Source organism: Delphinapterus leucas, chromosome 13 (genome assembly GCF_059928025.1).
Source record: "Delphinapterus leucas isolate spDelLeu-1000000601 "Yukka" chromosome 13, BTC_Dleu_Yukka2, whole genome shotgun sequence".
Taxonomy (NCBI): Eukaryota; Metazoa; Chordata; class Mammalia; order Artiodactyla; family Monodontidae; genus Delphinapterus; species Delphinapterus leucas.
In genome coordinates this window covers 36,986,027-37,007,484 of record NC_143141.1, presented here as the reverse complement: position 1 = coordinate 37,007,484, position 21,458 = coordinate 36,986,027, and the positions used below count along the sequence as shown (strand labels likewise).

Here is a 21,458-nt window from a genome sequence, read left to right as displayed (position 1 = left end):
TTACTGTCTCCGTGACCTTCACCTGTTACTTACTTCTTGCACTTCATCCTCTGCATCTGTGAAATGGTATGATACCTATCTCCGGCGGTGTGCTCACAGCGGCTCGCCAAAGCCAATTTTTAAGTTTTCTGGAATTTCATCAGCTGGTTGGCTGCCATCACGCTGGTAGTTTGAAACAGGCCATGGTGGGAGTATCTACCACAGAAAGTAGCAAATGCCACAAATCTGGGCAGCCTCCCAGGACTGGCTGTGAAACACTCATGAGCACACCGCTGTCTACCTCCCGGCGAGGCGAGAAGGACCAATGGGAGGCGATGCATACAAAGTGTTTAGCACGATGTTTGGTGCATGACAAGAAATGAGAGTCAGTATGGTTGTTAGTGACTCAAGACACAGTCTCTCTCATCCTCATCTCTCACTCTTCTCTTGCCCACAGATCTCATGCTTTTCTCTGGAGACCCAGAGAGGGATGCCCTTCAGTAAAAGCTTTTCTCATTCATCCTGTTTATGGCCACTCATTCAACAGACATGGACTGACTACCTACTGTGGGCCCAATCTTGTACCCGGCACTACAGATACCAACATGATTGACTACAACCTAGCCGTGGCCTTGAGATGTCCACAGGCCCTTTGGTGGACAGGATGCAACTGAGTCTAAGAGGGGCACCTTTTACCAACAACATGGAAATCAGAGGAAGGCAAAGCATTCCCAACACTGCCAACTCTCCTGCCACCTGAGATCCCAAGACCTTTGAAGCCTTCGGGGTTAACTTCAGCTACAAAATGCAACCACCTTCTCTAAGATGGCATAATTATCAGGACTACAGGGCACTCAGCTTTCCTGCTCTCCGTGCCCTAATGGCATCACCCTCCGATTGGCAACATCCTTCCCCACTGGCTATGATGGTTGCTTGTATGCCGCCTGGAAACCAGAAGTGTGGAACATCCAGCCTGGCCCCTCGCCAAATTTCTACAGGGCATTAGTAACAAACTGGTGAAGCTCATTAAAAAAAGAGAGAGAAACCTATAACCATTAAAAGTCCATTAAGCAGCCTGTCATTTTGTAGAGCTAAATAGCCCACAGTAATCAAAAGCATATGAACCCCAGCTGGGATACCCAGTGAATTGTTTCGATTTAGGGGAGAATTCATCAAGAAAGATTGTTCTTGGGATTGGGTTGATTTTTCTCCTTCAGTTCCTGGCCCCATGTTCCATTATAATTAAAGTGATTGATGCACCTCCCAGACAGAGGTGAGCAGTGACCACCAGAGCCAAAACATCTGCTCCTTCCAAGCAAACAGCTAATACGGAAGTTCAGTCGAAAGGCACGTAACCTGAGGTTACCCCTCCACTGTCAATTAGGTATGGCACAGTCAACTCTTTGCTGTCCGGCTGGGTTACCTCTCAGTTAGCTGTGAAATTTCTCTTTCCAACCATACTTGGACTTTTATCCACACCCAGATTATGGTCAAGAAAGAACTGAGTCTGAGGCCAACAAGGGACAATCCCTAAAGTGGATGATGGAAGATGCACCCATCAGTTGATGAAATGTCTTCCTGTCAATGGACGGACACTTGTTCACGTTGGAAATGTGGGTTCGTTCCTTCAAATTTACCACAATCCCTCCCCTTCCTGTTGCCCATTACCCCTCCCCTGTGTGGTGTGCCCCTGCCATGCCACTGCTGTTAGCACCTCCGTAGGTGGCCACATGCTGAGGACCGAGGTAAAACTCAGAATGACGGTTTATGGTAGCACATTAGCAGTTCTGGCTCTGACATCATGATGGTGAGAAAAGAGAGAAAATGAATGATTCAACATGGGTTTAGGAGGCCATTGGAGGAGTCACTTCTTCATGCTTATCTATCCCATGACACTAGGTGAAAGCAAAGTGTTGAAAGAAAATGATAGAATGAAGATATGCAAAGTCAATATGAAGTCTTCTGAGAGCAATCACGTGTTCCCTTGATCTATCTTTATTATCATTGCTTCTCTTAAAATTTTCCCCTGGACTTCCCTGGTGGTGCAGTGGTTAAGAATCCACCTGCCAATGCAGGGGACACGGGTTCGAGCCCTGGTCCAGGAAGACCCCACATGCTGCAGAGCAACTAAGCCCGTGAGCTACAACTACTGAGCCCGTGCCACAGCTACTGAAGCCAGCGCACCCTAGAGACAACTACTGAGCCTGCGCTCTAGAGCCTGCGAGCCACAACAACTGAAGGCCACACGCCTTTAGAGCCCATGCTTCACCACAAGAGAAGCCACCACAATGAGAAACCCGTGCACCGCAAGGAAGAGTAGTCCCCGCTTGCTGCAACTAGAGAATGCCCGCACACAGCAACGAAGACCCAACGCAGCCAAAAATTAAATAAATAAATTTAAAATAAAAAATAAAACTTTTCCCCCAAAATGTCAAGAGTTTGATTTTAAATACATATATATATATATATATATATACACATACATATATCTGGGACTAATAGATACACACTACTGTATATAAAATAGATAAACAACAAGGACCTACTGTATAGCACAGGGAACTACATGCAATATCTTCTAATAACCTACAATGGAAAAGGATCTGAAAAATAACATATATATATATATAGCTGAATCACTTTGCTGTACACCTGAAAGTAACACAACACTGTAAATCAACTATACTTCAATATAAATAAGTAAGTAAATAAAATTTTTTTTAAAGTCATGCTCAGTATAATCAACACTCTTCCCTCCTCCCCCACTGCCATCTATTCCAACTCCTATAGTAGTTTCGGAGCACTACCTATTTATATTGATCCTTTGAGAGCCCTGCACTGTTAAATGTGTTCTTGTGTCCAACCCCCATCATTGACTCTGCAGTTCTCAAGGGCAGGGACAACATCTTCTTTTACCCTGTATCTCCCATTGCATCTCCTTAGTAGAATCTTTGCAAGTCAGAGTTCCTCACTAAATATTGACGGAGTCCTCTTTCAGGGTTGCCAGGCTCAGCATTCCAGTCTCTCAGAAACTGCCTTCCGATTCACCAAGCACTTAATGAGCCCCCGTGCTGCCCGCACAAGTTCATTTGCCTTGGGAATAAAAACAGATCAATGTCCCCTTTAGGCACTGAATCCACTTAAACACACATCACAGATTTACATACATACGGTGTGCATGAAGGCAACTGCCCCCCTAGCCTCTTCTCACCATCCACATCCCAATTCTGCCCAACTTTCAAGGCTTGGCCGTCCTCCCATGACCACTGCGAAGCCATCACAGAACACCCAGTCCGGGCCAGCAATCTCTCCCTCTGAATCCTTAAACTTCTGGTAACTAACAATCTACTGATAACTCTCAAAACTGCCTTGAATTGATTTAGTTAAAGGAGTAATTTAATTCCTTAGGTTATAAAAAGTCTCCCCCAGTAAATTCTTCGAGGGCAGCCTTTGTAGTTTATCCTACTTCGTCTTCTCACAAACCAAGCAGAGGGTGAGACACACAGTGAGCGGCATGAAAAAGTGAGCAAGAGAGTCAGGGAGCGACAGTGGGCATGGGTGGAAGGGTGGGACCGAGTGCGATGGAGTCAAAATGAGTGTAGGAGGGTTGAATCTAGATGAGGAGTGAGGCCCACTGTTGGCCCAGGTCAGTGAAAGCGTGTCCTTCTCCCATCACTTCTCCAGGGAACCTGGGGAGATGTGGCCTATCACTAGACAGAGGGAGTCTCTGACCCTTATGTTCTTTCCTCCTTGGAGGTCTAATAGTGAAGGAAAAATAAACACATAAAACACCATAAATCCTCCTGTAAAAATAAAGATCCCTTTTTAAGGCCCAATAGCTAATGACTTAAGTTAAATTCCAGACCCTTACAAAAAATGATAAGACGTCTTCCACCTCTCTGCTGTCTTGACCCCTTCCAGAGTCAGGAAACTCCCTATGTGTCTCTTTATTGATGGACGTCTGTAAGTGGTGCTTATGGCCATATTAAGGGCTTGAAAACAATCACACACTTTCAAATCAACTGGAGAACTGTCCTGGGAACCAGGACCCAGGTCCTCCATCTCGGAGTATTTTCTCCCAAATTCACAGTTGGCAATGAAAGATGCTTTTCTCGGCAACAACCTGTTTTGTTGAGAACCGGCATGCCGAGTGTGTCCGTGGCACTCAGGACCACCTGTTGTTCTAGGAGAGATAAAGAATCTACCTTCTTCTTGGTCTCTTGCTGGCACAGGACTTCCTGGGAAGGAGGATGTTCAGTAACATCCCCTCCACCGTCCAAAGCCCTCACTCTCATATGGCTTTCTCTCTGCAGGTGACCTGGCAGCTTAGGACAGCAACGAAAGACAGAAGCCATGAGGAGAGCTGCTCCTGGGGTCAGCTCCACGCCTTGCTAGCTGAGCGACTCCAGCTCTGAACCTCTTTATAATCTGTGAGAGGAAGGTGTCCCACTATGTCATCCCTACATCCTTCCTAGCCTGGCTTCTGCCATCCTTCCTACTCATCCTGTTACTCTCCACCTCGAGTTCTCTTGCTTCCGCTCCACACCTGTGTCAAACAACACACAGTGCTGTCTCCTTTGTAATGCCCATTCCCTCCTACATTCAGGAGACCACTTCTACTGCTTCTCTCCACGGTTATACCTACCTCAGCCTCCCATCCCACTCTAGTATTTTCAGTCTCTCCCTCTCATTAATCTCATCCCCTCTGACTCTCCATAGGCTCTGATTTCTTCTAGTCTAAAAAGCAAGCAACCTTCTGTGACTGTATGACCCTGTCACTCTCTTGAACCTTCCACCATCAAACTTCTCCATTGAATGTTCTCTACTGAAGTCTCCAGCCAGCTCCTTATCCAGTCCCTCCTCAACCCTTTCCAACCTGGCACCTACTTCTCAGCACTCTACCTACTAAGCACTTACTAATGGTTGTTCCATCCTCAGGAGTGCTCTCCCAAGACCACTCAATCATAGATCCCATTCCCTAGAAGCAGACCCTGCAATGAGGATTCATAGACAAGTGATGAGATAAAGCAATGCTCCAGAGAAAAACAGGTCAGGAAGTGGGGGAAGCAGGGCAATGTAGGAAAAGAAAACAAGCAAAGTCTCAGGGGGAAGTTCTAGAGTATAAATTATTCCTCGGGTTTGTCCTGACTTAAGACAAGGGAGCGGGGCTTTCACACTCCCCAGTTGGCAGTCATGGGCTACGGGCTCGGGTGGGACGGTAATTCCAGGCACTTGCTCCCCTCTGATGTTGCCAGCAGTCATACCAGGAGCCTGAAGGCGGTCTTCAAAAGAAACGTCACAGGGGCCAGCAGTTGGAGCTAAAAGCACATCCAGGCTGGGTAAGGGACACCCAGAGACCCTGAAGGAGACCCAAAGGACACGCAGGGCATTAAAACTGTCCGCTACCCACACACCTTTCATCCTGCTGCAGCTTCTACCAGCGCTGAATGTGCTCCCTTTTGGAACATTCTCCCCCCCGGTCTCGTGCAAGGAGAGCATCCCTGTCTTGCTCTTCTTCCGTTCGTTCCTTTTCTTCCTGCGTCATCCCCATTCCCCTCCCAGCTGTCCCACCTCCTTTATTTTTGCCCCTTAGTGACCTCACCTACCCTTATAGCATCGATTACCACATGTAAAATCTCTCAGTCCCCATTTCCCACTCGGAAAGGAGCTTCTACTCAAATGCCCACCCAAGCACTCCAAAATCTAGAATTAGAACACAGGGACTTTTTAGTTCAAGTTCAACAAAGCCACTGATATAAAGTGGATATTCATATGCTTATTGCTGTACCAAGCAATATAAAACAGTAAGAAGTCTTCAGAAGATATGTGTTCACTTTTAACTAACAGTTTTGCTTTTCAATATTTTTTGAACAATAAGTAAGTGACCTTTAAAAGAAATGTATTACCATGTTGAACCCCACTCACAATTTTAAACAGTGCACTTCTATTTCAGATCCTGTGGCAAACTGAAAATAACCATCAACAAGAAGGTAAATGGTATCTTGCAGCTTATTAATATAATTAGACGTCATAGCATGTGAGAAGAAAACTTCAGTGTGCCTTTAAATGCCATCTTACAGATCGTTCCCATCATTCCTATGAGCTTCACTATTAAGTTTTAAAATTCTAACATTTATAAAGTACACAGAACCTTATAAAGTCCCCATTTTATAAAACTCTTCCATGTGTGAGAGGACCCAGCACACTCTTCCCTTCCCTTCCCAAACACCAACTCTGCTCCCGGGCTTTGATTTATCAGGACAAGTGCTCTGGCCACTCTGGTCTGAAGAACACCCAGGATGGAAAATGATTTTGATAACTAAGCTGCTTCATTTGTGTTGATCAAATATCATATAAGACTGTGCTCAAAGTATCGGGAGCTGAGACAAGTGTCAGAAATCCATCCAGTCATTCGTTGCCCACACTTCCCCCTTAAAGACATCCTAAGGAAAAGGGCATGGCAGGGTGTGGCTAGTCCACAGCTTTCTTCCACCAAAAAGGAAAGACTCAAGCTCAGGAGAAGAGTGCAGCCCCGAGTGTTGTCCATGGACCAATCCTGGTTACACACTGTTACCATCTTAGGATAAGTAGAGAAAGCAAGAGAAAGCATTTAGACACGTGTATAGCAATTTGACCTTGTCAGGACACCCAAGCACATGAGCTTGTATTCCACAAATTATCAGTCTGCAATCAACTGAAAAAACATTTTTAATGGCCCATCGCCACAAATCATTTGAGAAGCGCTGCCTGAGAGAGAACGGTGTATATAATCCAGTGCAGCCTCCATACACGCAAGATGGTAAAGATGGTGCCCATTGGGCAGAACTTGGACTTCTTGTGTTCTGACTCCCCTTCTGTCTACAGGAAGCTAATGCAGGGAACCGGAGCTAATAGGACCAAAGGCCCAAACCCACTCTCTCAACCCCATTCCTTCAAGGGTACGTTGAGAGAAGTATGTCCCTTATTACTGGCTCATAATCTAGCAAAACCAAAGAAACCAAAGCAAGGGAGACTGAGAAAGAGATTTCTCAGGAGGGCCCGGCCTCATTTACAGACACATGTTGGACTGTGGGTGGGTCAATCACACGCTCTTCCAATAGAAAAGTCTGTTCATTTCTAGCACAGAGACAATAATCTCTGTCCCATCCCCTCAGCAGACATAATGCTGACTCAAACTGTGATATTTTTAAGCTATTTGCATTCCTTCTTCAGAGCAGGAGATTTTATGTTTCAAGAGTGACTTTTTCTTTAGGACTTGTCACCTAGTTTATTCTGGGACCAAACTCTACCAGGATACATTCATCCTTCAGGAGCAAAAAAATTGAATTTTAAAACATTCATTCATCCATGGACTACAGAAGAAATAGTCCTGGGAAAGAGGCGCCATGAGCTGAGAGGTATCGAACTGATTAACAAGAGTGACAGATCACAGGAAAAATGAAAAACCAGCCAGCAATCTGCACAAGCCCCCAAACAGGGGAAGAGATGAGAATGGATTGTTTAAACCAGAAAGCAGAAGTTAGCACCTGTTAATGACCAGTTTGTTGGCTCACAAGCTGTTAACACTCAGACAAACTGGTCGTTAAATGTGGTCATTACTTATTTCAATGCAAAATTTATTAGAGCCCCCATTGGAAGATTTAATGGAAGGGCAGCTCTCGCCCTCCACACCTGCTATACCCGGAGGAAGCTGGGAGCCGGCCTCTAGCTGCTATGTCTGGATTTAAAAAAAATAAGTAATAATAATAATAATGGCCATCCTGTCACATCAATTACCGATTTCTTTCAGCAATCAGAATGTTAGATGAGTCCTGATTCACAGCTGGATACCTAATAAGGACCACTTGAGTCTTCATTACTTTGTGGGACCATTACGGTTAAGTGCGCATGGTCTGCACTCTTTACAACCCCGCTGCAGGACTCACTATTATTAGACAGACTTTCGATTAAGCTCAGAACATTTTTTTCATCTTTTCAGGCTTTTGCAGATCACAAAAAATATAAAATAAAATAAGAAGAGAGAGGGCTGAGGATTCACAGTGCTTACAGCAACAGAGGCGGATGGTGAGTCCTGGGAGAGGAGATGTGAGTAGCATTATTTTGTCTCAGGCTGTCCCCAGGATGATGACAGAAAGGGTGGCCACCTGGAACCTCAAGGGCCGGAAATTCTCAAAGCAAAATCTTTCCCACCACGACACCTAAATCTACGTTCATTTGTGGATTTTGCAAAATAATGCCTGGGGCGGGGAAGAAATTAAATCTCAGGAGCCTCAGCCAACACCGGTTAACAACTCGTGTTTTTTATTGAGGGGAAAGTTGACCTTAGAGCACTCTGTGCATCTCAGAGAGCGATCGAAAGTGCATGAAAACACCGGCCCCTTTTCCTTACATGCCTCTCGTACTATGGCACCAGAGCTGCCGAATCTAGCCAATAAAAAATCCAGGGTTTATTTATTTAAAAAGATAAATAAATATTTGTTTCAGATAAACATTGAATACTTTTAGCATAAATATGTTCTGTGTAATATCTGAGACATACTTATGCCAACATAAAATAGTATTCATTGTTTCATTGACATGCAAATTTCACGAAGCCACCCTGTATTTTATCTGGCCACCCTCGAGAAGACCCTTGGCTTTTGGAGAAAATGAAACTCTTTGGAGTTAGTAGCTCTTCAAACTGGCGGATCATGTAAATCAACTGGGAGATTATCAGGTGAAGATTGTGCCTAGCGAATCTGTTTTGTTGAAGGCTTTGAAGAAGATGACGATGATGACGGGCCAGCTGAGAGGGGGGACCAGTGTTCTACAATATGTCTGCATGACTCCTGTAATTAAGGAGAAAGTGGAGGGTTAATTGGTGAACTCAGCACTGACAAAGGTTGGCCTCCCAAGGCCCTACAGAGCCCTATTCATTACAAAGTTCCTGAGTTCCCACCAGGAGCAGGGATGTGTCCTTGGGGAACTAGAATCCAGTAGAGGGAAGAGACAAGGATTTAGAAGACAGACATTGATAGAAGGTCTTCTGCGTGCCAGGTACCACACTGGTGCTTCTACATCCATTATCACAGTTAATACTTACAGCAGCCCTTTTTATGTAGGTGCCGCTATCCTACTTCTACAGATGAGGAGCCCATAAAAGCTTAACTTGCCCAAGATGAGGCCATTACCAAGTGCCAGAGGGCACGTTCATGCCCAGGTTGGTCTGGCTCCAAGCATTTGCTGTTTGTACTACAAGCTCATCATATCCAATAAGCGCCAAGTGAGTGGAACAAATTAAGTACAAGAGACAAGCATCTTGATACTTGGTTCAAGTGTCACTCTGGCACTTCCTAGCCCTATAACCTTGGGCAAATGACTTAACTTCTCTGTGTTTCCAAAGTTGCTGCTACTTTGCAACTGCCATCATTGCCACTCAGAGAAAATAAATGAAGAGAATTGGGGTGTAAAAATACGTTCACATCATTAAAATACAGAAGAGGTCAAAACAATGAGATCAATAGAAGAGAAACTTCTTCAAAACCTGGGCTCACGGAGTCAGGATCCCTTCCATTTTGAGCTCATCTGCTGTGTGACTATGAATAGCAGAGTCCCCACTTAAGCCTTCTTTGCAGAAGATGTCCCCACAGGGAGGGCTGTCTGTGTCTGGACATCCAGTGGTGGCCCCCAGAGCCTCTCCTATATCTTAGCAGTGGAAGAAGCGTGAAAGTATATAGGAATTAAACACATAAGCACTTGGGGTTTTACGGGATGGAGCTTATCAGATTTAAGGCTGATGGGCTTTAGAAAAGCACTTCCTAAAGTCAAAGTAGCCTTCGTATCCAATATTTCTAGCCCAGCAATCATTTTCCTCACCTGTAAAAGGTACTTCAAAAATTTCTCTGAGGATTAAATGAGATAATATATTTTAAATGCTTATTGCAATGCCTGATATATAGTTAAAGCTCAATAAATGTTAGCTGCTATTATTATTACAAGTTCTCTCCTACCAAACTGTGAGCTCCTTAAGGGCAGAAAACTATACTATTCTTCGCTTGGCCAACATTAGCACAGTTGCTTACAAAGAGAAAGCACCAGGTGGGTGGGTGGGTAGGTGAGTGGATGGAAAGAAGAAAGGAAGGAAGGAAAGATATATGGGTAGATGAATGGATGGGTGGGTGGATGGATGGTTGGATAAAAGGATGGATGAATTCAAGAATGGATCTTCTGGCAATGATGACTGGGAAAATCTTCATGAAGAAGGTAAGAATCAAGCTAAACAATTAAAGGTAAACCATATGACAATTTCATGGTTTCCTACGTGCATAATACTTTCATTCTTCTTTTTCTTACTTCTATAGATGGATTATAGGATACCAGCCTTTTCGAAAAATACCAGTCAAAAGGTGTAGACGATCAGCACAATGCTATGCACCTAGTAGATGCTCAAAAGATATACTAATTCATTCAAAAATATTGGTAATTTACCTTTTTCTCATTGGGAAGAAGAATTTTAATGTGACTTATACCATGTTTAAATCCATAATATTCTTTAAGATAAAACCATGTCAAAGCAAGTGGTCAGGAAGGAAAAGAAGAGTTGGTGTTTTTATTCTGTCCTCAAATTGCCTGGGTTTCCGAGATCAGTGTGATTGCTGCCCTGGCTTCATTTAACATAGAATAATTGGGCTAGTAAAATTTTAAAAGTATCTTTTAATTTGCTCCAGTCTGTGCAAGCTCAAAGAAGAGGGAGAGTGCGAGAGAGGATATGACCGGGATAGAAAAGAAGGACATAGGGAGGAGAAAGGACAGACTGTAAAACAAGGGCCAGCCGGCAACAGACATGAAAAAGGGCCTGGCAGAATTAAAATAATCAGGAACTAAGAGGAAAAACCAAGGGTTCAGAAAAAGTGAAGAGGATTCCATTAATAATCATTTCAGAAGGCAGTAGCGGGTAGAACACTTGCAAGGGAACGAACAGGAGGGAGTGAAAATAAAGTGAACAGCTGCACATTCCTCTCTCAATCCGCAGCGGTCACCACAGCCCCAAGCTCTTGACCTTGCCACGGAAAGGGCTCCTGAAAGCACTAGCACAAGGCGGACCAGCCCCCGGAGGAGGGAGCTGAGCCCAAGGAGTGCCGAAGACCTACTGGCCCCTTAAGGGTCGAGGACATCACCAACACGCCGGGGCCACTTTGTGTGTAGACAGAGGTGGCAGCCTACCCTAGTGATTTTGAGGGTCCAGGCCCTGCACCCCAGAGGAAGAATTCCCTAACTTGCTGTCTGACACCTGCAATTCCACAGTTACAGATTTCTGTTTTGTCCAGTTTCTTCTTCTCAGTTACAGTGAAGATGCTCCTAGCAAATAGATATGAAATGTACCAGCCATCCATACTTGTGAATGAGTCCAGCAAAACATTTTCTGAAGCTACCTTGTTAATAAGACGGTCAAGAGATGCTGAGCCCCAGGGTGCCTGCACCAAGGTCCAACAGGTCAAGGAGAAGGTTTGAGGCACCCAAACCTGCCAGGATCCTTTTCCATTCTGCCTGGCCACCATCTGGTGCTGACGTCTCGTCCCTAATGGGGCCCAACCCCAGCGGGTCTTGCTAACTGCTCCCTTAATTGTGCCAACTTTTGCTTCCTAAAAGAGAAAAATAACCCCCAAGTATCTCTCCGTTGGATATTTGGGGGCTATTTTGATTTAAAAGAGCAAATGAGATTGAAAGGTAGACACAGGCTCTTCTTCAATACAAAAACTCATTAAAATTCCCCTGAACTCATCTTCCTAAAATGAGTATGTATCAAGAATGACAAACTATTGATCATTGTTAGTACTGAGTTATGGGCACCTTGGGGATCATAATATTCTCTCCACTTTTGTATATGTTTTTAAATCGCCACAATAAAAAAGGGAATAATAATCATTTCTTAAAGACTATGTTTCCAGTGAATTAATTCCACTGAATTAAAATGAATGAAGAGTAAACAATTCCTCCATCGCTTAGATGTTTTACCCATTCTCACCCCAACACAAAATGCCTAAGTGATCGGAAATACTCGGTTGCTTCTGCCTGGGGGAGGGGGACTTTGCTTTCCATTTCGACGTCTTTATGACAGGTGGACGCTGCCCGAATGCTCCTCCCTACTCAGCCGGGGCTCCCGCCTTTTCTCTGACTCGTTCATGAACTTTGCCATTTGCCATCCTCAGGTCTTCACTTTTAGCCTCTTATTGCTAACTCCATTCTTCTTCCAGTTTCCTCATCCCAGCCTCCAGCCTTTGCCACTGGCTACTCTCTTCAGACGTCAGGAATCTCTGTTTCACAGATTCCCTGCTTCTCAGCCCCTCGCTCTCCTGCTAAAGATGCTTCTTCTCTTTTTTTCTCCCCTCAACGGCTGGTTTGTTCATCCTGTGTGATTAATTAATGCCTCGGCTGGCTCAATCTTATCACATGATCGCTGGCATTAATTAACCCTGCAGAGTCTTTGCCTTGTTAGACGCAAAAGGAAAAGGATTGCAGCACTGATGCCCTCATGTTAGAGAGAGAGAGAGAATTTATGCTGATTTCTCAAAGAGAGAACTCACAACCAAACCACATCAAAAAGGATTCCTAAATTAGCACGCATGATTCCTTGGGGCATAGAGGGCAAACATATTCACAAAATTCACAGTCAGCAACAACAACACCTTTAATAAGGATACTGTAATTTCTGTATTTCATTTGGAGTCTTCCACAAGAGTGACTGTTTTGGGCTAAATGTGAAGGTCAAACTGCAAAATAAAGACCAGGTGTAGAATCTCCACACGTGACCCAGACCAGTTCTGACTGAGCAGGTGTCAGTCATAAAGGCCTCAGAGAACCAGGGTCCAGTCTGACCCATCTAAAATCTCTGTGACATCAACACTTATGTTCACTCTGGTGGTTGGAGAGTAAAAGGACCTGCAAATGAAATAAAAGAAGCCAATTCTATATTCTATTAGGGCTTATAAAAAGAAACCCACCTCCGAACGTAAATTGGGGCAGCCACTATGGAAAACAGTACGGAGGTTCCTCAAAAAACTAAAAATAGAGTTGCCACATGATCCAGCGATCCCAATCCTGGGCATATATCCAGACAAAACTCTAATTTGAAAAGAAACATGCACCCCTATGTTCATAGCAGCACTATTTACAATAGCCAAGACATGGAAACAACTTAAATGTCCATCAACAGATGAATAGATAAAGAAGATGTGGTACATATATACAACAGAATTCTACCTAGCCATAAAAAAGAATGAAATAATGCCATTTGCAGCAACATGAATGGACCTAGAGATTATCATACAAAGTGAAGTAAATCGGAAAGAGAAGGACAAACATTATATGATATCACTTATATGTAGAATCTAAAATATGACATAAATTAACTTATCCACAAAACAAAAACAGACTCACAGACATAGAGAACAGACTTGTGGCTGCCAAGGGGAAAGGGGGTGGGGGAGGGAAAGAGTAGGAGTTCGGGATTAGCAGATGCAAACTAGTATATACAGAATGGATAAACAACAAGGTCCTACTGTAGAGCACAGTGAACTACAGTCAATATCCTGTGATAAACCATAATGGAAAAGAATATGAAAAAAGTATCCCCGAAATTGGCAGAACTAATCTATGCTGTTAGAAGTCAGAAGTGTGTTCCTTTGGGGGAAGGGGGAGTGGCTAGAAAGGAGCATGAGAGGGGCTTCTGGGGTTCTGGTCATGTTCTATTTCTTAACCTGGGTGCTGGTGATGAAAGAGGATGTTTAGTCTGTGAACAAGTATTGAACTGGGTGCTTATGATCTCTGTACTTTATGAATATTATACCTCACCATAAAGTTTTCAGAATGAAAAAAACAATAATGGTGATTGGAAGCACACTGGAATTTCTCTTCCCTTAATTGGATAAAGGTTCCTGAAACGCTAAAAGAAAAAAAATAATAAAATCCACCTCCAAGGTGGCAGCTGGGAGGATAAACTTGCTATAGATACTCTAGAGAGGAGGATTGGAATTCCAAATGTCTCTTCCAGGGACAAGATAAAATCAATCTGCTTCAACTTTCACTATCTCTATCAATTCTTTTTTAAAACTCTTTCATTCAACATTATGTCTGTGAGATTAATCCATCTTGATGCAGGTATAGTATTTCATTTTCTAATTGCTGTGTACTATTATAATTATGTACAATTAAATATGTTACAATTTATTATCCGTTGGGCTATCGGCATACACATGGCTATTAGGAATAAGACTGCCCTGAAGAGTCTTGTATGTGTACAGGTGTGTGCCCATACATACCCATTCCTGTGGATGCCGAGGCTGAGGTCCAAGGTCACATGAGTATGCATGCATGCTCAGCTGTGGTAGACACTGCTCTTAGCCATCTAACAATTGAGTAGGCCCTCTTAACAATTATCCTGCATAATTCCTCTTCTCCTAGCTTTGAACACCTTCACCTTCCCTTATGCATACCTCTTCCTCCCAAGATTCTTACCTTGACTGCCCCCTTCCCTCTGTATCCTGTGCCCCGTAGTGACCTCACTTCTTCTAACACATGTAACTGACCTTCCATTTCTTTCGCCACACGCCGACTTCATGTCAAAGCATCAGTCATGTTCTTGCATCTTCTAGCTCAACACTCACCCCTGGATGTTCTTCCAGTGTTTGAAACATGTCCAGTCAAACCCCTCTTCCTCTCCCTCCCACTCGTCATTTCTCCTTCAGACCCTCCTGGTTTGAAACATGTCCAGTCAAACCCCTCTTCCTCTCCCTCCCACTCGTCATTTCTCCTTCAGACCTTCCTGGTTTGATTACCCTTCTCTTGGCCATCTGGGCTGGTAACCTTGGCGGTCCAACATCTAGATGGAATTTAAATCCTACTGGTGGCCCTTCTACCACAGACCTCAAAGGGGAATGGATTTCTCCTACAAGACAGTTCCAACTGTTAGTTTATTTGAAATGGCTACCAAACTGAGAAATAGCAGAAAATGATTTTTATGTTTCCTATCTCCCAAATCATAAGGAAACACCATTTAACGGCTGGGAACCTAACCCACTGTCTTCAAATTGCAATTTGTAAAGGAACATTTCTCTTTAAGAAGTGATGTCCGGAAAAGGGAAAAGGCGGTTTATATAACATTTAAGAGCATGGCTTTGGATCAAATAGACCTAGGATTCAAGTCTGGCTTCTGCCACCTTCTAGCTGTGTGACTTTGGGTAACTTACTTCCCTCTCTGAGCCTTGGTTCCCTCATCTATAAAATAAACGGAAATATTGTTATGTTGCCCATTTGCTGTGAAAATTAAATGAGATCAAGAGACTTAGTACAAGGACTTCCCTGGTGGTGCAGTGGTTAAGAATCCGCCTGCCAAGGCAGGGGACACGGGTTCGAGCCCTGGTCCGGGAAGATCCCACATGCCACGGAGCAAATAAACCCATGAGCCACAACTACTGAGCCTGGGCATCTAGAGCCCGTGCTCCACAACAAAAGAAGCCACCGCAATGAGAAGCCCGCGCATCACAAGGAAGAGTAGCCCCCGCTCGCCGCAACTAGAGAAAGCCCGCGCGCAGCAACAAAGAGTCAATGCGGCCAAAAATTAAAATAAAGGAATAAATAAATTTTTTTTTAAAAGAGAGAGACTTAGCACAGCACCTACCGCGTCTATACTCATTAACTGTGGTTGGCAGCTGTGTTGCCAATTCTATATGTGGGAAAACTGGATAAATCGCAACTCGTTCTGTGTCCCAGAGAGGTTACCACCGGACAAGCAGCAATTTCGAAGTTCTAATTTCTTTTACTTTGCTCTCTAAATAGCTCAGAAGGGATGGCGAGGCGGTGAAAAACGTTCTCGGGCTGGTCAGTTTGAGGTATTTCATTTCGCGGATCTGTCTGGAAAGTGCCAGCTCATTTCATTGATCAGCGGCCAGCCCGCGGCCAGTGTTGGAGTTTAAGTTACTATCATCCTAAACTAAAGCTGAATGGGATCCTTAGGAGCCAGAAGCTCCGACAGTCTCCATCGGAGACACAGCTGCGGTCCGCAGTCAGGCTTCAATCCATCGGAGATGCAATTTGCATTTGTGCCAGACTCCCTTCTCTCGGGATGGAACTTTCTCCACTGGCTCATGGATGGTCTTTTGCAGCTGCCTCAGATGGTACTTTCTGCAGAGCTATCAGTGCGTACGCCTGTAGCTGTCTGTCCTGTCTCGCCCTCAAAATGCCCTGTCTTTTAAAGTATAAACAGAACCCAAGCAGATACTGTGTCAATCCGTCAATCAATCAAACGTACATCAAGCATCTGCTAAGTACGGGGCCAGGAACCTCACGGCAGGAAAACACACAGGTTCTCCAATCACAAAGCCTGGGAAACTAACAATACAGGTGAGCTTGTGGCTCAAGTAGTTACATGTCAAGATACTAACAGGAAGGAGAAGTCACTTCCGGATTCATGGATTCCAGACACAATGGTAACCAATCCCCACTCCTCTGACACAACCAAGAGCGGAACTCTACACAGAGTGGGTGACTAATAAACGCCAACAAATAACTGCTAAGGGTGCATTCTTAACATGTTCTTTAATTATTATTCTTTCTTTCAGAAAATCTTTCCTCCTTGTGAGCAGAAGTTTAGATGCTGAGTCCTCACAAACTAAAGTGATTTATCATATGACACAGCAGAAATATCGTAAGTTTGTAGCTAGTAGGTAGGTAATAACTGAGAGTCAAACCCCATCCTACCTACCAGCCATAAATCCTGAGCGAGTTATTTAACCTTCCGAGCCTCAGTGTCTTCATCTGAAAAAAACGAGTGAACAACATCTCTTTCACAAGATGACTGTTGGGTTTAGAAACAGTGTAAGTAAAGGATGCAATGGTACAGAAAAGTGCTAAATAAAGTACATCCATTAACATTACTCTGTTGAACAAAAGTAGTCCAACTCCCACCCCTCCAGCTCCCTTCCATGGTGGATGAAGCTCCCAGCTGAGCCGTGCAGGACTCTGAGCTCGGAAGACACCCACAATAATTAACAAAGCTCAGGATTCTTTTGGCCCTATCTCATCTGGCTTTCCTAAAAGGAAAAAGAGAAAACGCAATGACAGGCATTCAGAAACTGAGAGAAACTGAACAAACTAAAGCTCCCCCAAATACTCCATGAATCCCTGCTCTCGTAGAAGCTTCCCTGCCCAAGTTCGCACCCACATTCAGTCTTGAGTTACAGGAACCCACCTCTGGCCTAGGGCTATCCATACGTCCTCTTTGTAAGTGACTCTGTGTGCAACGGCAATTATCTCTAAGAGCTTGTATTTTCCCATTGATAATTGTTCACGAGACCGATTGCACCGAAAATCAATAGAACCCATCAGAAGGATGGAAAGAAGCAAATCTCTTCCATTCAGTTACATCGTCAGTCTCACACCAAGATTTTTCATCTCTCTAATTTTCCCAATTCCAACAGATCTTGCAGGGGTTGAAGTGAAATGATAGGAAAATACACGTGTTCCACCACAAGTCACATGGATGCTACTGGCAGAGGCTGAAATGTGGAGGCACACACATAAAATACGCATTTTCTTCCCATTTGTGCATCTAACCAGCTCTCTGGGTTGCTGTTTCAGGGCCGGGCTTATACCAGGTCCAGTGAAAGATGGAGAGTCCCACTTTCTGGAAATGAACTTGGACAAAGTTCTGGAAAGCAAGGCCAACACAGCGTGGCCAAAGTTCTGATGAGCCAGAAAAGAGAGGAAATGGCACTTTCCTCCTCGGATTCATGCAAAAACCTCGGTCCTTCTAACTATTCATGGTCTGAAAACATGGTGCAGCTGTCCTCAAGAGCCATCCCACTCCCACGGTGTCACTCCCAGTCCGAGCTGACACAGAAATCAGACCCAAAGTGAAAGCAAGGGGGTGGCCTCTACCCTAACCGTTCACAGATGGAGAAGGGACGCACCATAAGTGCTCTCTCTTGTTTCAGCACTATAAAAACGTCGGACTAACCCATGAAAGATGGAGATGGAGGCTCACGCTGCCATGAGGAGGCATGCCTGCCTCGGAGCAATAAACTCATTCCCACGGTATTATGAAAATGGTTTTATTGCAGTGGGTTACATTTTTGCCCCCTCTGCAAAAAATTACTGCTTATCAGCGTCACAGAAATCACGCTAAAAAATCCCCACCTTTTCTCTCTTCTAATACAATCCCTCCCTCTGGCCAGGAACTTAATAAAATGGAACATTTCATTATTCCAGTTTGCATACCTCTTTTGAAGCTGAAACTGTCATCTCGAGTGAGTGCTCGGAAGTGGCCAGTGTTAGGCTAATTTGATTGCCCCTTGCGTTTGCTCAGACACCACCTGAAGGCTTGAAGAAGCCACTCAGCGTCCAGGCCTCTTGCTGGACTGGATTTGGGAGTTGCCATGGGAAGGAAGTCATTCAAAAAGCAGTACTTTCTGATTCCTTCAAAGTACAGTTTGGATACGGCTCTTTCATGAGCTATTAACTGCCTGTCAGATGCCTTAAGAGAGGAAAACAAAACCAGGTGTACTGAGAATTCATATATTCACAAAGAGCTCAGCCCAGAGAGGCCTCTTTTTCTCTTAAGGCTCAGTGCAGTGGTCTGGGCAATAGGAATAACCAGATTGAAATGATCACCTCTGACACCAGCCATTTCCGAGGAGAACCTTCTGCTGTATTCAGACAACTGAGCCTCAATGGATTAACACACCCAATTGGAATCCTCAGTTAATACCTTTATGGGGAGTATGAAATCTCGGGAGGTGTGCAGAACCTCAGGCTCAACCCCAGATTTACTGAACAGGAATCTCCAGTTTTACCAGATCTCTAGGTCATTTGTAAGCATAACAAAGTTTGAGAAGTACTAGTTTATACAACAGAAGCAATACTGATGGCCTCACTCTGGCCGCCCAGGTTACTCAGCTAGTACCCAGTTAGTACTCATGTTACACCCTGCTGCAGTCACAACAACCAGGAAGGCATGGTCCTGGCCTTCTGGGAGTTCAGCATCTGGGTAGACCACATACAGAGACGGTTAGTGTCTACAAGGAGTTAGGCAGCCTTGGAAAGGGGCCTCACAAATCTACAGACTTTAAGTGGTGAGCATCAGACCCTCCAGCACACCTGCCTCCTTGTGTGGTATGTGGTCCCCCAGGAAGGCAATCAGATCCTCTGCCTGTGGCCTCTAAATGTCTCCCACAATCCTGTCTACCCAAACCCAGCAGTCCAAGCAAGCAAGAGCTGACTCCAGCTCTTCTGCCTTTGAGAAGGCCTTGACCATTGCACCTCCCAGCAGTCCAGCTCTCTGCAAGCTTCTCTAGAACACTCCTACCACACAAATACGGGTCATTAACAAAATGAGACCCTCTTAACATAGCATTCATCCCAGTTATGCTTTGAGGCAGAGACATTTAGCCCTCACTACGTGTCCCCCACATCTCCCAGTTCAGATGCAGTTAAGAGGGGCACTGTGGCTAATTATGGTCAACGAGTTGCAAGCAGAGATGATGTATGTCACTTCTGGGATGAAGCACTGAAGAGCTGGTATGCCGAGCCCTTCCCATGCCTCAGGAACCAAAATGGAAGATGTGTTCCAGATAGCAACAGATGCAAGCAACCTAGATCTCTTGGAAAGGAGCTTCCTGAAGAGCTACAAGTTGAACCACTAGTAGAATTTTCATGAGAAAGAAATGAGTCTTTATATGTTAAGCCACTGAGATTTGGGGATTGTTTGTTACCGCAGCATAACCTAGCCTATCCTGACTTATACATCTTTGAGTCATCCTTTTTTTCCATATTAGCTTCACATGAAGAATTCAACTTGACTTTTGCCTAAAATGTGGCAAGAAGTGATTGAACATAGCAAGGACTTTTCCTCAGGTTTTCTCAGCTAAATGCCTTTTCTATTTTCTAATCATTATTTTTTCTTAAAATAAAATTAGAAAATAGAATGAGATTTGCCTTCTTTATATGATGTTTTGTATTATTGTCCATTTTCCATTGAATTACTGTCCCAACCTCAAAGTTGAGAAAGCTGTTGGCACTTGGACGTGGTAAACAAATGTGGTCCCCACTAGATTCAATGATTAGATCTGAAGTAGCAAATGAAAGCAGTCATTTGAACAGGTCAATAACCACATATTGGGGGACAGTGGTTTTCTAACCCAGGTTACAGGCTGGAGAAAATGTGGAGAAAATACCGTGGTTATTCTTTTTCCCATCCACTGCGTAGACATTATGCTACAGCGGCAAGCTTCTCTTTTTCTAGGGATAACAACTCAACCTAGGTTTTCTCTTTTTCCAAATACATTGATCGACTCTTGATAAGAATTGCAAGTCGAAAAGCTATTTAATGTTGTAGGAATATCCACAAGATAAAGTCATGTTGTGACTTTAAATAACATGTAAATAATATTTAAACCATCTGCTCCAGAATCATCCTATCTGCCTGCCAAAATCCTTTTTTGGAGGAATGAGCTTTTCCTTTTTTCCTTTTAACTAGCGTTTAAAATGGAAAAAAACTCAGCCCACTCCCACAAGAGATACCCTAATAAAATCACTAGGTATTAGCAATCTGGCTTCAAGTGCCAAGAATCCAGGGTAATTCTGATTTAGGACTGAAATTCTGCCCTGCATTTAGCTTGTTGTGAATGGTGATGGGAAAAGCTCATACTGCTTGGTAGGTCAGAACACCCACTGTTAGGAAGTCTTTCAGATAATGGACCATTTGAGATACAATACCTGGGCAAGGTTACATAGTCTGAAGAGAGGGAAGTTCTACTAACCCATTGGTGACAGTTCAGGAGTCAGGCTTTGAAGAGATGTTTTCCTTGCTTCCTGCTTGAAAATCTATAATCAGATAAAAAAAAATGATAAGACCATAGAAGTGAACGGAAAATATTTAATTGTAGAAAATGTGAGTGAAGCCATCCTAAGGAAACAGAAACAGAAGAAAAAGAAAAGAAACAGAAGAAGGAGAAAAACAAGACAAAGGGAAAAGAGGGAAAAGTTCAAGGAAAGAAATCTACAGAGACAGAGACTGAAGGATAAGAGATTAGATATACCCCCAAGATATGCTGCCCTGTGCACAGGGATTGTGTTTTCTATTTTGTGCATTTCCCACTCCTCTAAAACCTAGCATAGTGCTGAGGACCCAGCTGCTCTGGACTGACAACATAAATTGAACTAATGATCTTCATTCTACTCTTGGTTCATGGAACCGGAAACCAGTCTAGTTGAGGCAAGGAAATTCTGGATTGAATCATGAGTCTCATGACCAACACGGAACAAAAATTCCCACAGAAGAATCATGGAGCTAAATGAAACCCATCTGCCAGTTACACAGAGTTTAGCACTTCCCCGGCGTCCTTTACAGCTATAAAGACCTGCGTGATGTAAAAAGGAAGAAGGAAAAAAAAAAAAAAAGTCCTTCCATGGTCTTCCTGACAGCTGGATATGAAATTACCAACGGA

The 21,458-nt window shown here is 43.9% G+C and overlaps 1 long non-coding RNA gene across 4 annotated transcripts in view; it reads right to left on the bottom strand.

Moving 5' to 3' along the window:
• Positions 1–536: 536 nt before the first annotated feature.
• The window catches only part of LOC149747730 (uncharacterized), a 39,672-nt gene continuing 18,750 nt past the window's right edge, over positions 537–21,458 (bottom strand). For 3 of the 4 annotated variants that reach the window (XR_016395424.1, XR_016395421.1, XR_016395422.1), the window contains exons 2-3: positions 18,232–20,835; positions 537–8,807 (exon numbers count right to left, since the gene is read on the bottom strand). This is a non-coding gene — a long non-coding RNA (uncharacterized LOC149747730). Of the gene's footprint in view, positions 8,808–18,231; positions 20,836–21,050; positions 21,454–21,458 lie in introns of those variants that run through there. The other variant, XR_016395423.1, reaches the window with a different exon arrangement.